This window comes from Oryctolagus cuniculus, chromosome 12 (genome assembly GCF_051225735.1).
Source record: "Oryctolagus cuniculus isolate XC-2025 breed Fujian yellow rabbit chromosome 12, ASM5122573v1, whole genome shotgun sequence".
In the NCBI taxonomy this organism is placed as follows: Eukaryota; Metazoa; Chordata; class Mammalia; order Lagomorpha; family Leporidae; genus Oryctolagus; species Oryctolagus cuniculus.
The window spans coordinates 95662381-95675772 of record NC_142878.1 but is presented as its reverse complement, the minus strand read 5'-3'; the positions used below and the strand labels follow the sequence as shown (position 1 = coordinate 95675772).

At 43.9% G+C, this 13392-nt stretch overlaps 1 long non-coding RNA gene across 4 annotated transcripts in view; it reads left to right on the top strand.

Moving 5' to 3' along the window:
- Positions 1-13392, top strand: part of LOC103346435 (NBPF family member NBPF3) — a 270838-nt gene that overhangs the window by 242665 nt on the left and 14781 nt on the right. For all 4 annotated transcript variants that reach the window (XR_016218301.1, XR_016218303.1, XR_016218304.1 and 1 more), the window contains exons 8-9: positions 2647-2910; positions 13113-13280. This is a non-coding gene — a long non-coding RNA (NBPF family member NBPF3). The remainder of the gene's footprint in view (positions 1-2646; positions 2911-13112; positions 13281-13392) is intronic.

The window sequence follows — 13392 nt, the reverse complement described above, 5'->3', positions numbered from 1 at the left end:
GATTTCATTTATTTTGAATATGCTGAGACTTGCTTCATGGCCTAGTATATGGCCTATCCTAGAAAAAGTCCCATGCACTAATGAAAAGAATGTGTATTCACTGTGGCAAAAAAAATGACCTAAGTGAAAGACCTCTGTGAGTGAGATCCCAGTGGAAAGAACAGATCATTCAAGAAGGAGGTACCTTTCTCTGAAGGGAGGAGAGAACTTCCACTTTGACTATGACCTTGTCTAAAATATGATCAGAGTCGGTGAACTCAAAAGACCTCCATATCCTTGGCAACTCATGACAAGAGCCTAGGGTGATTACTGAGAGCATAAACAAGAGTGTCAATTTGTAAAGTCAACAACAGGAGTCACTGTGCACTTACTCCTCATGTAGGATCTCTGCCCTTAATGTGCTGTACATTGTGTTTTAATGTTGTAACTAGTACTCAAACAGTATTTTACACTTCGTGTTTTCTGTGTGGGTGCAAACTGTTGAAAGCTTTTCTTTTTCTTTTTCTTTTTTTTTTTTTTGACAGGCAGAGTGGATAGGGAGAGAGACAGAGAGAAAGGTCTTCCTTTTGCCGTTGGTTCACCCTCCAATGGCCGCCGTGGCCAGCGCGCTGCGGCCGGCGCACCGCGCTGATCCGAAGCCAGGAGCCAGGAGCCAGGTGCTTTTTCCTGGTCTCCCATGGGATGCAGGGCCCAAGCACCTGGGCCATCCTCCACTGCACTCCCTGGCCACAGCAGAGAGCTGGCCTGGAAGAGGGGCAACCGGGACAGAATCCGGCGCCCCGACCGGGACTAGAACCCGGTGTGCCGGTGCCGCTAGGCGGAGGATTAGCCTAGTGAGCCGCGGCGCCGGCCTTGAAAGCTTTTCTTAATATATGCTAAATTGATCTTCTGTATATAAAGATAATTGAAAATGAATCTTGATGTGAATGGAAGGCGAGAGGGAGCAGCAGAGGGAAGGGTTGCGGGTGGGAGGGAAGTTATGGGGGGAAAAGCCATTGTTGTCCATAAACTATACTTTGGAAATTTATATTCATTAAATAAAAGTTTAAAAAAAAGTGTGTATTCTGCTACTGTGGGATGAAAGGTTCTATAGATATTAATTAGGTCCATTTGGCCCATCTATTGTTTCTTTGTTGAATTTCTGTCTAGTTGATCTGTCCATTGATAAAGGTGGGATGTTGAAGACCCCCATTACTAGTGTATTGGAGTCTCTGTCTCCCTTTAGATCTATTGATATTTATTTGAAGCAGCCTGGCACCCTGGAATTGGGTGCATGTACTTTTATGATAGTTGCATATTCCTGTTGAATTGATCTCTTAATCATTACGTAGTGTCCTGCTTTGTCTCTTTTAACAGTTTTTATGTTAATGTCTATGTTGTCTGATATTAGGATGGCTGCACATGGTTGTTTCTGTCTTCTGTTACTGTGCAATATCTTTTTTCATCCTTACTTTCAGTCTGGGTCTATCTTTGTTGGTGAGGGATGTTTCTTGAAGGCATTAAATAAATGAGTCTTATCTTTAATCCATTTAGCCAGCCTTTATCTTTTAATTGGAGAGTTTAGGCCATTTACATTCAAGGTTACTATCAATAAGTCACGACTTGGCCCTGCCGTTTTTCTGTAAATATTCCTTCTGTTTGCTTTGGGTTTCCTTTGTACTTTTACCGTGAGATTTTCTGCCTTCACCTTTTTTCATAGTGATGACTATGTTTCTGTGTTTCTGTGTGTAGGACATCCTTAAACATCTTTAGTAAGGCTGGACAAGTGGTGACAAATTCTTTCTTTTATTATGGAAGGTGTTTGCTTAATTTTCATTCATAAGTGAGTGCTTTGCAGGGTACAGTCTTCTGGGTTGAAAGCTTTTCTCTTAATATTGGGCTGTGTCTCTCCATTCTCTCCTAGCCTGTTGAGTTTTGTACGAGAAATCAGCAACGAGTCTAATTGATAAGCCTCTGAAAGTAATCTGGCTTTTCTCTTGTGTACATTTTGGAACCTTTTCTCTATGTTTTAGTGCTGAAAGTTTGACTACAGTGTGTTGTGATGAAGAACCTTTCTGGTCATGTCTATAAGGAGTTTTATGTGCCTCATGTACTTAGACAACCCTTTCTTTCTCCAAATTGAAGAAGTTTTCTGTAATTATTTCACTGAATAGGCCTTCTCATCGGCTCTATCTTTCCACACCTTCAGGAACTCTCAGACCCATTTGTTGGGTCATTTGATAGTATACATAAATTTCCAACATTTATAATTTTTATAATTTCCTCTCCTTTTTTTGTTCTGACAAAAAACTTTATAAAGATTTCTCTTCCAGCTTCGATGGTCTTTCTTTTGACTCACCAAATATGTTGTTAAGGCTTTCCAATATATTTCTGTTTGACACGTTGAATTCTTCATTTCTAATATTTCATTTTGATTTCTCTTGAAAATTTCCATTTCAGGGGATAATTTCTCATTCACATCATGTAAGGATTTCTTTAATTTGTGGATTTCCTTCTGAGTAATCCTACAATTAATCTTTTGAATTACACTTCAGGTACTTCCTCAGTCTCTTAATCTTCACATTCTGATTTTGATGTGTTGTTGCATTCCTTGGGGAGGGCAAGTGAAGTTGTCTTTTTTCTTGATTCTTGAATTTCTGTGTTTAGTTTTAGGCATTTGTGAAAATATTGAATTCACAGGGCAAGATGGCGGTATAGCAGCAGGAGGTACCGAGTTGTGCAGCGAAAATGGATGATTAATGAGTAGAAGGGATACAAACAGCTGGCAGAATCCTGAAAAATTTATGTCCCGAAGTCCTCCAGAGGCTGCTCAGGTCCACTCCAGCAGAAGCAGAGAGAGGACTGAAGGATAGAGAATGAGCAGCACAGGAATGCAGTGAGGAGACAGGTGCCTCTTCCTCAGCAAACCAGGTGAGAGGTTGCAATCCCACAAAGATGCAGTGAGTGGGGACATTTGGTGAACAGTGCTTGGGGCTCTAAGCAGGAAGAAGGAGAAATTCTGAGGAATGGGTGGAGAGATAGAATATACCACAATCCATTGGTGTCTATCCCCCCCAACCAGAGATACAGTTAGCGGGATGAAACCATATTGGTTGTTTACATTTTTGTGTGTAGGCAGCATGCTGCCGTGTTCGCCCAGGTACGCATACTCATCGATTGCAGAGGCCACCTCACAACATGCACCACACGGGGACAAGGATCACAACAATTCAGAGTGATTTCCCACCCACCATGCAAGTTGTACAACAGCAAATAATGCTAAATGATAACCCTAGCTCGTTTTACAAACAAGTGAGCAGGGAGCCCAGCACCAGCAGGTGGGGCTTAGTGCACCAAAGCACTGGTACCCAGCTCCATCAGGAATCAGAAATAAACAAAGCTCAGGGAGGTGGTACTGCATGCACATAGCAGCTCATAGCAGAGGGAGATCAATTTAAAAATAAAACCAATCTGAAACCAAACAGAAATGCCAAAGAACAAAGAGACAATTCTGAATAAGAATAACGAAGAATTTGACCAGATAAAAAATGCAGTGGAATCTCTTAGTAATAGAACAGACGAAATAGAAGAGTGAATATCAGAACTTGAAGACAAACTTCCAAAAATAACAGTCAGAACAAACATAAGAAGAAAAATTTAGAAAATGAAGAGTTGGTTGGAGATTTACAAGATTCCATCAGGTGATCCAACGTACAGATCACATAGAAGTTCCAGAAAGTGTGGAAAGAGATAAATAATTAGAAGGCCTACTTAATGAAATTTTATCAGAAAACTTCCACAATAGGCAGATTGAAAGAGACATCCAAACACAAGAGATACACAGAACTGCCAATAGACAGGACCAGAAAAGGAGTTCACCACGACACATTGTGGCAATACTCAGCTCAGTGAAACACAAAGAACAGATCTTAAAATGTGCCTGAAAGAAATGACAAATTACATTCAGAGGTAATCCAATTAGACTCACCCCAGACTTCTCATCTCAAACCTTACAGGCAAGGAGACAATCACAAGATAAATTCCTAGTCCTAGAGAAAAAAAAAAACTGTCAACCCAGAATACTGTACCCTACAAAGCTTTCATTTATGAATGAAGGAGAAATAAGGATTTTCCACAACAAACAGAAATTGAAAGAATTTGTGTCTTCATGTCCATCCCTATAACACTGGCTCAAGGATGTGCTATACACAGAAACACAGAAACAGGAACTTCGCTACAAAAGAAGATGAATGTAGAAAATGACCCAGCAACAGTACAAACAAAATCCAAAACACATAAACAGGTCTATTTAAGGAAACTAGGCAGGGAATATATAATATTTAACAATAATCACACTGAATGTAAATGGTCTCAACTCGCCAGTTAAGAGACACAGACTGGATGAATGGATTAAAAAAAAAGAAAACCTATTTATCTGCTGCCTAAAAGAAACACACATTACTAATAAAGACATATACAGACTGAAAGTGAAAGGAGGGAAAAAGATACTGCAAGCTAACAGAAACCAAAAAAGAGCTGGTGTGGCCATCCTAATATCAGACACAGTAGACTTTAACACAAAAACTATTAAAAGAGACAAAGAAGGATCAATTCAACAGGAAGATGTGACTATTCTAAATGTATATTCACCTAATTACAGGGTGCCTGGCTATTTGAAAGGATTATTAAGAGATTTAAAGGGAGATATAGACTTAAATACAATAGTAACAGGGGAACTGAATACCCGTCTTTCAGCAATGCACAGATCAGACAGAAAATCACCAAGGAAACAACAGAGTTAATTGACACTACAGACCAAATAGACCTAGCAGATATCCATGGAGCCTTCTACCGTACAGCAAAAGAGTACACATTCTTCTTCCCAGTGCATGGAACTTTCTCTAGGATTGACCATATATGCTAGGCCATAAAAGGAGTCTCAGCAATTTCAAAAAATTGAAATCATACCATGCATCTATCCAGACCACGATGTAATGCAGCTGGAATTCAGCAACTCAAGAATCTCTGCATCATATGCAAACACATGGAGAATGAACAGTGTGTTCCTGAATGAACAGTAGGTCACAGAAGAAATCAAAAGAGATATCATAAAATTTCTGGAAACAAATGAAAATGACAATACAACTTACCACAGTGTGTGGGATACAGCAAAAGCAATGTTAAGGGTGAAACTTTAAAGCAATTGGTGCTTATATCAAGAAACTGGAAAGGCACTAAATAAATGAACCATCTGTGCACCTCAAGGATCTAGAAAAGCAGCAGCAAACCAAACCCAAAACCAGGGAAAGAAAAGAAATAATTAAAATTGGAGAAGAAATCAACAAAATTGAAACAAAAAATACAAATGATCAGCAAAATGAAGACCTTGTTTAAAATTGACACACTGTTGGTTCAACTAACCAAAAAAGAGTGGGAGGGAGGGAGGGAGGGAGGGAGGGAGAGAGAGAGAGATAAGATTCAGATCAATAAAATTAGAGATGAAAAAGTAAATGTAACAGCAGACACTACAGAAATAAAAAGAATCATTGGAAACCATTACAAGGAGCTGTATGCCAACAAAACAAACTGGGAAACCTAGAAAATGAATAGGTTCCTGAACACATACAGCTTACCTAAATTGAGCCATGAAGACAAAGAAAACCTAACAGACACAGAACCAAGGTATAAATTGAATCAGTAATAAAGGCCCTCCCAACAAAGAGAGTCTGGTACCACACAGCTTCACTGCTGAATTCTACCAGACATTTGAAGAAATAACCCCAGTTCTTCCCAAATGACTCAAAACAATTGAAAGGGAGGGAATCCTCCAAAATTCTTTGTATAAAATCCTCAGTATAAGCATGGACCCCATTGCATTTACCCACCCTAGATGATCATGGAGCTCTGAGCAGCATGTGGAGCAGCTCACATTGATTGCCCAGAGACCCAGGTACACTTTGTGCAGTCACAAGTTCCCACAGTCTCAGCTCACTAGGCTCCCACAGTCAACAGGGTATAGAGGATCCACTCTGCTCTGCTAGCCTGTCCTGTCCACAGAGAGGCAGAGATGTTCCCAGAGCCAGCTGTCTGTGTTCTGCCTTGGCAGTTGGAGCCACAGTGCGTATGGTATGTTGAGAGGCTAGGGGTGCCTCACATTCCTACATGGGTGTCCAATCCTCCAAGCTGACTCAAAGTCAGTGGGGAACATGGATTTTCCCTCTGCTGGTATCTCTGGATCACATGCATGCACAACAGCCACCTGCTGAATAGTGTCTCCTCCCCGACTGGTTTCCAGGTGTGTGCCCCCAAGCTGCTGCCCCTGGTACTGCCCCTGGTACTGCTGAGAAGATGGCATCTCTGATGGCATCTCCTCTCAGCCCAATGCTGGGTGCCTGCCCAAGAGCTTCCAGAGCTGCCACCTTTGGTGCCTGCCCTCTCTCAGCCAGTTGCTGGGTGCTGTTGTGTTCAGATGAGGTGAGAGAAATGTGCTGCCATTTTTTTTACTGTGTCAGCAGTCACACTCTCCCTCTTAGGCTCCAGGCCAGACTCATGCCATGCTCTCCCTCTGTCTGTATCACTGTTGGCTTGGGTTGCTACAATCTGATCTCACCTCAGTCTCCAAAGTTGGAGCCTTCTCCAGCTATCAGCTCCTGGGGTCATGAGTTGGGTCTGTGTTCATGTTACACAACCAAATCTTCCACACAGATCCATGCCATTCCTCTTCCTTCCATAGTTTTCCACTGCAGTTTTCTCTAATTCTCCCATGACAATGTATATCCTGCTTTTTTATTATTTACTCTTAGCCTAGAGAAGTATGCCTTTCCCTATTTCAGCAACTTGGCACCTCCCCAGATGGAAGTTTTAAGTTAGATCATGTTATTCTTCTACAGACTTCCCTTCGCTTCCTATCTCCTTCAGAGTAAGAGCAACCACACTCTCAGTGGCATCAGGGTCTGCATTATATGGCCTCCTTCGATCTACTTTCCTACCATTTTTCTTTTCATTTCTCAACTCCAGCCACCCTGGGCCTCTGTCACTTCCTCAGTCTTTTCAGGCACTCTCATACTTCTAGATATTCGCACTGCTTTTTCCAGAATCCTAAAGCCCACCTTTTCACTTCTGTCAGAGCTCTGTTCACCTTCCAGGGAGTCCTTCCTCAGCCTACTTGTATGACACAGCAGTCTTTAACCTCTGCACCCCTTTCCTGTTCCTGTTTGATTCTCTCTCCTCAGCAGCTATCACCAACCTCTGGGCTATGTATTCTTTCTTTCTTTGCTCTTTTCTCCCATTCCTCCCACTCCTACAATATGGGCCTCATGAGAGTGGAGCTGTGTTTTAACCACGGCTGTGTATCCCAAGTGCCTGGAACCATGCTTCACTCATCTCAGCATTCAATAACTGTTTGTTGAATGAATGAGTTTTACACACATCACCTCTGTGACAGTACTAGAAGATAAAGATGCATTTATTCCATTCCACAAAGAAGGAAATGGAAGCTCAGAGGTTAGGTTGTATGCATTTTGTGATGGAACCTTTACTTGACTGCCCAGATTTGAATGTTGCTAGAGTCATTTCTATCAGAGAGACATAAATGTCAGGTTCTCCAAAGACGTGCCACGTGATCACCTACCAGCTGTCACACATGCTGAATAAGCAGGAATCTGTGGTGGTTATATGAGTCATCAGCTCTGACAGCAGAGCAGGGGTCCTGAGTGGTTGCGTTGGATGCTCTGGGAAAGGCTGCCATAATGAAGGTCCAGCTGCTGCTCAGTTCTCCCCTCAGTACCTCTGAGGCAACACCTGTGGTCACACAGACCCTCCCAGCTGAGGGGACTGGGATGTTTTTCTAGAGCTGGATGCCATAAAAGGATCACTGTGTGTAACTCCCAGCAGTGAAGGGCTGAGACTGAACCAGTGTCATCTCAGTGGCATTTAGAAAAGTAGCTTGGGGGGGAAGAAAGCTAAAAATCAGCCATAGGCACCCTTTGCAGATTCCTGGGTACCCTGAGACCCAGAGGGGTCCTGAAGGTAGTGAGTGCTGCTTCTCCATGAGGTTGTGGTTCTTGAGGAAGGTTTCAGTGAATCTGCTGACAATTCATTTGTAAGTGCACATTACTCAAATTCCTTTTGGAATTAAGGGCATGGAGTAGATTCTCCTGCTCTGATCCAGGCATTGAGCTGTCACGTCATAACATCTGCATTTTGGGGTTGTCATTTTCCTGTCTTGTCCTGCAAACAGGTGTGATCATCCAGGAGGAAAATAGATGAACTCAGAGATTAAATAGAGATCAAGAATTGAATTCAGTTGATAGTTGATTGAGTGGGGGTTCACTCCGAAATCCTTTTAATTCATGAACTTTATGCAAAATCTCTGTGCTCAGAAATGGAAGAACAACTTGTGGCAGCCTCAGCACTGAGATGTTGTGGTCAGCTCTGGCTACTGTAATAAAACATCATAGACCGGATGGCAGAAAGAATAGAGATTATTTCTGTCACAGTTCTGGAGGCCAGGAGTCTGAGGTCAGGGCACCAATATAGGTGGATAGTATAGTGAGGGCTCATTTCAGGGTCACAGAAGACTACCATCTTTCTGCGTCTTCACCTGGGGTGGGGGGGAGAGTGAGAAACAAGAGCAAACTTTCAGGTGTACTAATCCCATTATGAAGAACCTACCTTCATAAATTCATCGAAATCATATCTCTTTCCAAAATTACCATCTCCAAATGCTAAGATAATGGGATTAAAGCTTCAGTGTGAATGCTGAGAGACACAATACCTTCCACAGAAGGACTGAGGTTAATTCAGATGGGCTCTGTGGGAGCAGACTTAGCCTATGTGGGTGTCCCATAAGGTGATCAGAGGGCAAGAGGAAGTTCCTGTGAGCTTAGAGCATAGTGTGCGGATTACTAGCAATGGTTTATGCTCACGTAGACAGAACAGTTATGAGTTAGGCAGTGTTCAGAGTACTTTACTTTATCATAGATATATTTTTAAAGATTTATTTATTTATTCTAAAGGCAGAGTTACAGAGAGGCAGAGGCAGACAGAGAGAGAAATCTTCCATCTGCTAGTTCACTCCCCAGATGGCCACAATGGCTGGAGCTGCACTGATCCAGAGCCGGGAGCTTCCTACGGGTTTTCCACACAGGTGCAAGGGCCCAAGGACCTGGGCCATCTTGCACTGCTTTTCCAGACCACAGCAGAGAGCCGGATCAGAAATGGAACAGACAGGACTCGAACTGGTGCCCATGTGGGATGCTGGAGGTTCAGGTGGTGGCCTTATCTGCTGTGGCACAGTGCCAGCCCTATCGTAGGTATCCTTCAGTTTGTTCTATTCTTCCCTTCAGAGCCCATTAAGAGACAGGCTTCTGTGAGGAAACTGGTGCCGTTCCATTGAGGTGTCCCAATGTGTTGTTTTAGTAAAGAGCAATCTCAGAGTTGCAGGTAATTCAGTTGTTGCCCTGATCATATAACATCTTTGCATGTATTTGGGGACAGTTCAAAGAAAGACACATTATAAGAATATGGGGAAAGCCACTATAATCCAAAAGTTGTACTTTGGAAAGTTATATTCATTAAATAAAAGTTTAAAAAAAGAATATGGGATAAACATGGGTATTTCAACAAAGTTAATGGAAAATAGAATTCAGATATAAGCAGTATACAGGAGGGCATTTGGCCTATATGTTAGGAGGCCAGTAGAGAAGCCTGCACCCCATATTGGAGTACTTGGTTTTTATATGCATCTCTAACTCCTGAATCCTGACTCCTCTGTTAATACAGAGGGAAAACATTGGTGATGGTTCAAGTAATTGGGTTCCTACCATTCAAGGGGTGAGGCCTGGACTGAATTCCCAGCTCAATGCTGTGGAAATGTTGTGAGCATTTGAGCTGTAAAACAGTGGACAGGAGCTATCTGTCTCTCAAATTCTCAAATAAATTAAGAGTTTATTTTGGAACAAAAATTTTTATGCACCTAAATAGGAGTCATTAATAGGAAAATGTATGTTATGAAAAAATCTCTTCATAGATTTGAATTTTCCCTCCAAACAATCTTTATTTTCATTTTGTTTTTGACAGGCAGAGTGGACAGTGAGAAAGACAGACAGAGAAAGGTCTTCCTTCGCCGTTGGTTCACCATCCAATGGTCACTGCGGCCGGCGCATTGTGGCCGGCGCACCACGCTGATCTGATGGCAGGAGCCAGGTACTCATCCTGGTCTCCCGTGGGGTGCAGGGCCCAAGCACTTGGGCCATCCTCCACTGCACTCCCTGGCCACAGCAGAGAGCTGGCCTGGAAGAGGGGCAGCCAGGACAGAATCCAGCGCCCCGACTGGGACTAGAACCCGGTGTGCCGGCGCCGCAAGGTGGAGGATTAGCCTAGTGAGCTGCGGTACCAGCCTCATTTTTCACATTTTAAAGCACGCTCTCATATGCATATACACAGTTAGGCTTTCCTCCAAAGTGCCGGTTTCTAAAATAATTCTCTGAAGTTGGTGGGTTGGGTTATTTTCTCTGTCACCCCCACTTCTCACCCAGGGTGAGGATTTTTTTAATGTTTATTTATTGATTTGAAAGTCAGGGTTACAGAGCAAGAGATGGAGAGACAGATCTTCCATCTGCTGGCCTACTCCCCAGATGACCATAAAGGCCAGGACTGGGCCAAGCTGAAGTCAAGAGCCAGCAGTTTCATCCAGGACTGCCCCATGAGTATCAGGGGCCCAAGTGCTTGGATCATCCTCTGTTGGTTTTCCCAGGTCATTAACAGGGAACTGGATCAGAAGTTGTGCAAAGCCAGCATTGAGGCATAGAGAGTAAAGCAGCCAGCCACCTGTGATGCTGATATCCCATATGGGTGCTGGTTCAAGTCCAAGCTGTTCCACTTCCAATCCAGCTCCCCGCTAATGTACCCAGGAAAGCAGTGGAACATGGCCCAAGTGCTTGGGTCCTTTCACCCATGTGAGAATTGTAGATGAAGCTCCGGTTCCTGGTTATGGGCCTGGCCAAGAAGTGGCCATTGTGCCAGTTGGGGAGTAAACCAGAGGATGGAAGATTTTCTCTCTGCCTCTCTCCCTCTCTGCCTCTCTCCCTCTCTCCCTCTTTCTGTCTGTTCTCCTTTCTCTGTGACGCTTTCAAACAAATAAATATTACAAAAAATAAGAGTTAGAGGAACCAGGACAGGAACTGGCAGTGGCACCCATATGGCAGCTTTACATGATACAACACAACACAGACTCCCAGGGTGAGTTTTAACACAAGTTGTTGGAACAGCATGCTGACTTCCTCTTAGTTCTTGATGGGATCAGCCAGGGTCATTGAAAATACTCGTGTAAACCTGCAGGTACCAAAACCTGGAGTGGAGACATGAACTGCTCCAGGTCACCTCATGTGCCAAGGGTGGCTGTACATTGTCATGAGAGCCCTTCAATTCACAGATGTCTGCTCAAGGGCAGGTGCCTTGGCCTTAGAAGAAGCAAAGGTAAAGATTGCATCTGTCACCAGAAGAAACAGCCACGTCTGTCATAGAGCCCAGAGACTTGACTTCTTGGCATCACCCTTGTCAGGGATTCCTGGGTCACCTTGAACAAGTCACCTAATCTCTTTGAGACCTACTTATGCAGTGCTAAGGAGAGGAGTTTAATGAGGTAGCTGTTGAGGCCAGGATCACAATCAGATCTGGAGATTCTGTAAGTTGCACAGATTCTGGAAGACACAGAGGCAGTCATAAGATATTTTCTTTGGTGTCTCATGAATTAACATAATTAATACCTCTGCTTTCAGAATGAATCAGTAATGTGAACAACAGTTCTTTATTTTTGACAGAGTTAGACAGAGAGAGAGAGTAAGAGAGGTCTTCCTTCCATTGGTTCACCCTCCAAATGGCTGCTGCAGCCGGCACACTGCGCCAAAGTGAAGCCAGGATTCAGGTGCTTCCTCCTGGTCTCCCATGCAGGTGCAGGGGCCCAAGGACTTGGGCCATCCTCCACTGCCTTCCCGGGCCACAGCAAAGAGCTGGACTGGAGGAGGAGCAACCAGGACAGAATCCAGCGTCCCAACTGGGACTAGAACCTAGTGTGCTGGCACCGCAGGCGGAGAATTAGCTAAGTGAGCCATGGCACCGGCCTGAACAACAGTTCTTGATCTCAAATTGGACAAATTTTAACTGATGTAAAAAGGAAGAAAGAGCGCAGATTTGTGCTGTCCAATATGGTAGCCACCAGCCACATGTGAGTATTTAAATATGAAATAACTTCAATAAAATAAAACAAGAAATGCAGATTCTCAGTCACATGGCCACATTTCAGGTGTTCAGGAGCCACCGATGCCTGGTATCTGTTTTACAAGCTTCCTTCTGCCACTCAGCATTGCCCTGGAGCTTTGCCAGGACCAAATGCTCCCTATCCTTGGAAAAGACTACAGGTGTTTTGGGCCTAGGGGGACTGGGCCCATCTTTGGGGAATGAAAGAATGGATGAAAAATCCCTTGAGGACAAAGCAGTGCAAGAAACCTCTAAGGCAAAGGATGGTTATATTGGTCAAGGGTTTGAGAAATATGGGAAGGCGGGGATGTTGGGAAAAGGATAAAGAAACGTGTGAACCATTCTGTTCCTTTGCTCTTGACTGTTCCTGGAGCTCTGGATCACACAGGACTACAAGAGGGAAGTTCCTTATACAGATTGTTACCCTATGCACAACTGATTCCTACAGTGGGAAAGTACGAGAGGAACAGGGATCTCCTAAGCCCCAAGAAAGGAAGGGCCTTCTCATAACTCAGTGCTGGGGAAAATGGTAGTCCCTTTCACATGTTAAAGAAGGGAAGGTTGTTGCCTAACAGGACAGTGGCAGGAATGGGAAGAAGTCAGGCTGACTTGAAATGAGGAAGAAGGTAGCCACTTTATCTGGAGGCTGGCAACTTAATTACAGATGTGTGCAGTCAAAGCCATCTTATATTTTGAAGCGTAGGCTTCTGTGTACACAGAATCCATGCCAAAGGAGAAGGTTGAGTTCTGCCTTCTTTGCCAGCCTGGCTCGCGGGGGCCAAGCCTGTGAGGAGGCAGATGGGAGTGTAATTTGCCCTTCTGTCTGGAAGCCATCTGTGAAGGGAATCCCCTTTGTCTTCTGAACTGCCTTCCAGGCGCAGCCACGGGGATGACACTGAAGATGAGAGCAGCAAGTTCACTGACAATGTTGAGGAAGAGGCCGCACGTGGAAGAGCCAGCAGCAGTGACATTGGTGCCAGGTTCTGCCATTCCCTTCTGAGATCTGGTGCGTCTGGCAGCTGATGGGGACCTGGAATGACAAAGTAAGTTTTTAAATAAGCCACTTCTCAGTCAGATCTCTGCCCTCCCTGAGCTTCTCAGCCGCCTCTCTAGCCCATATCCTTATTCCACTTTCCCTCGGATCTGCACATAGTT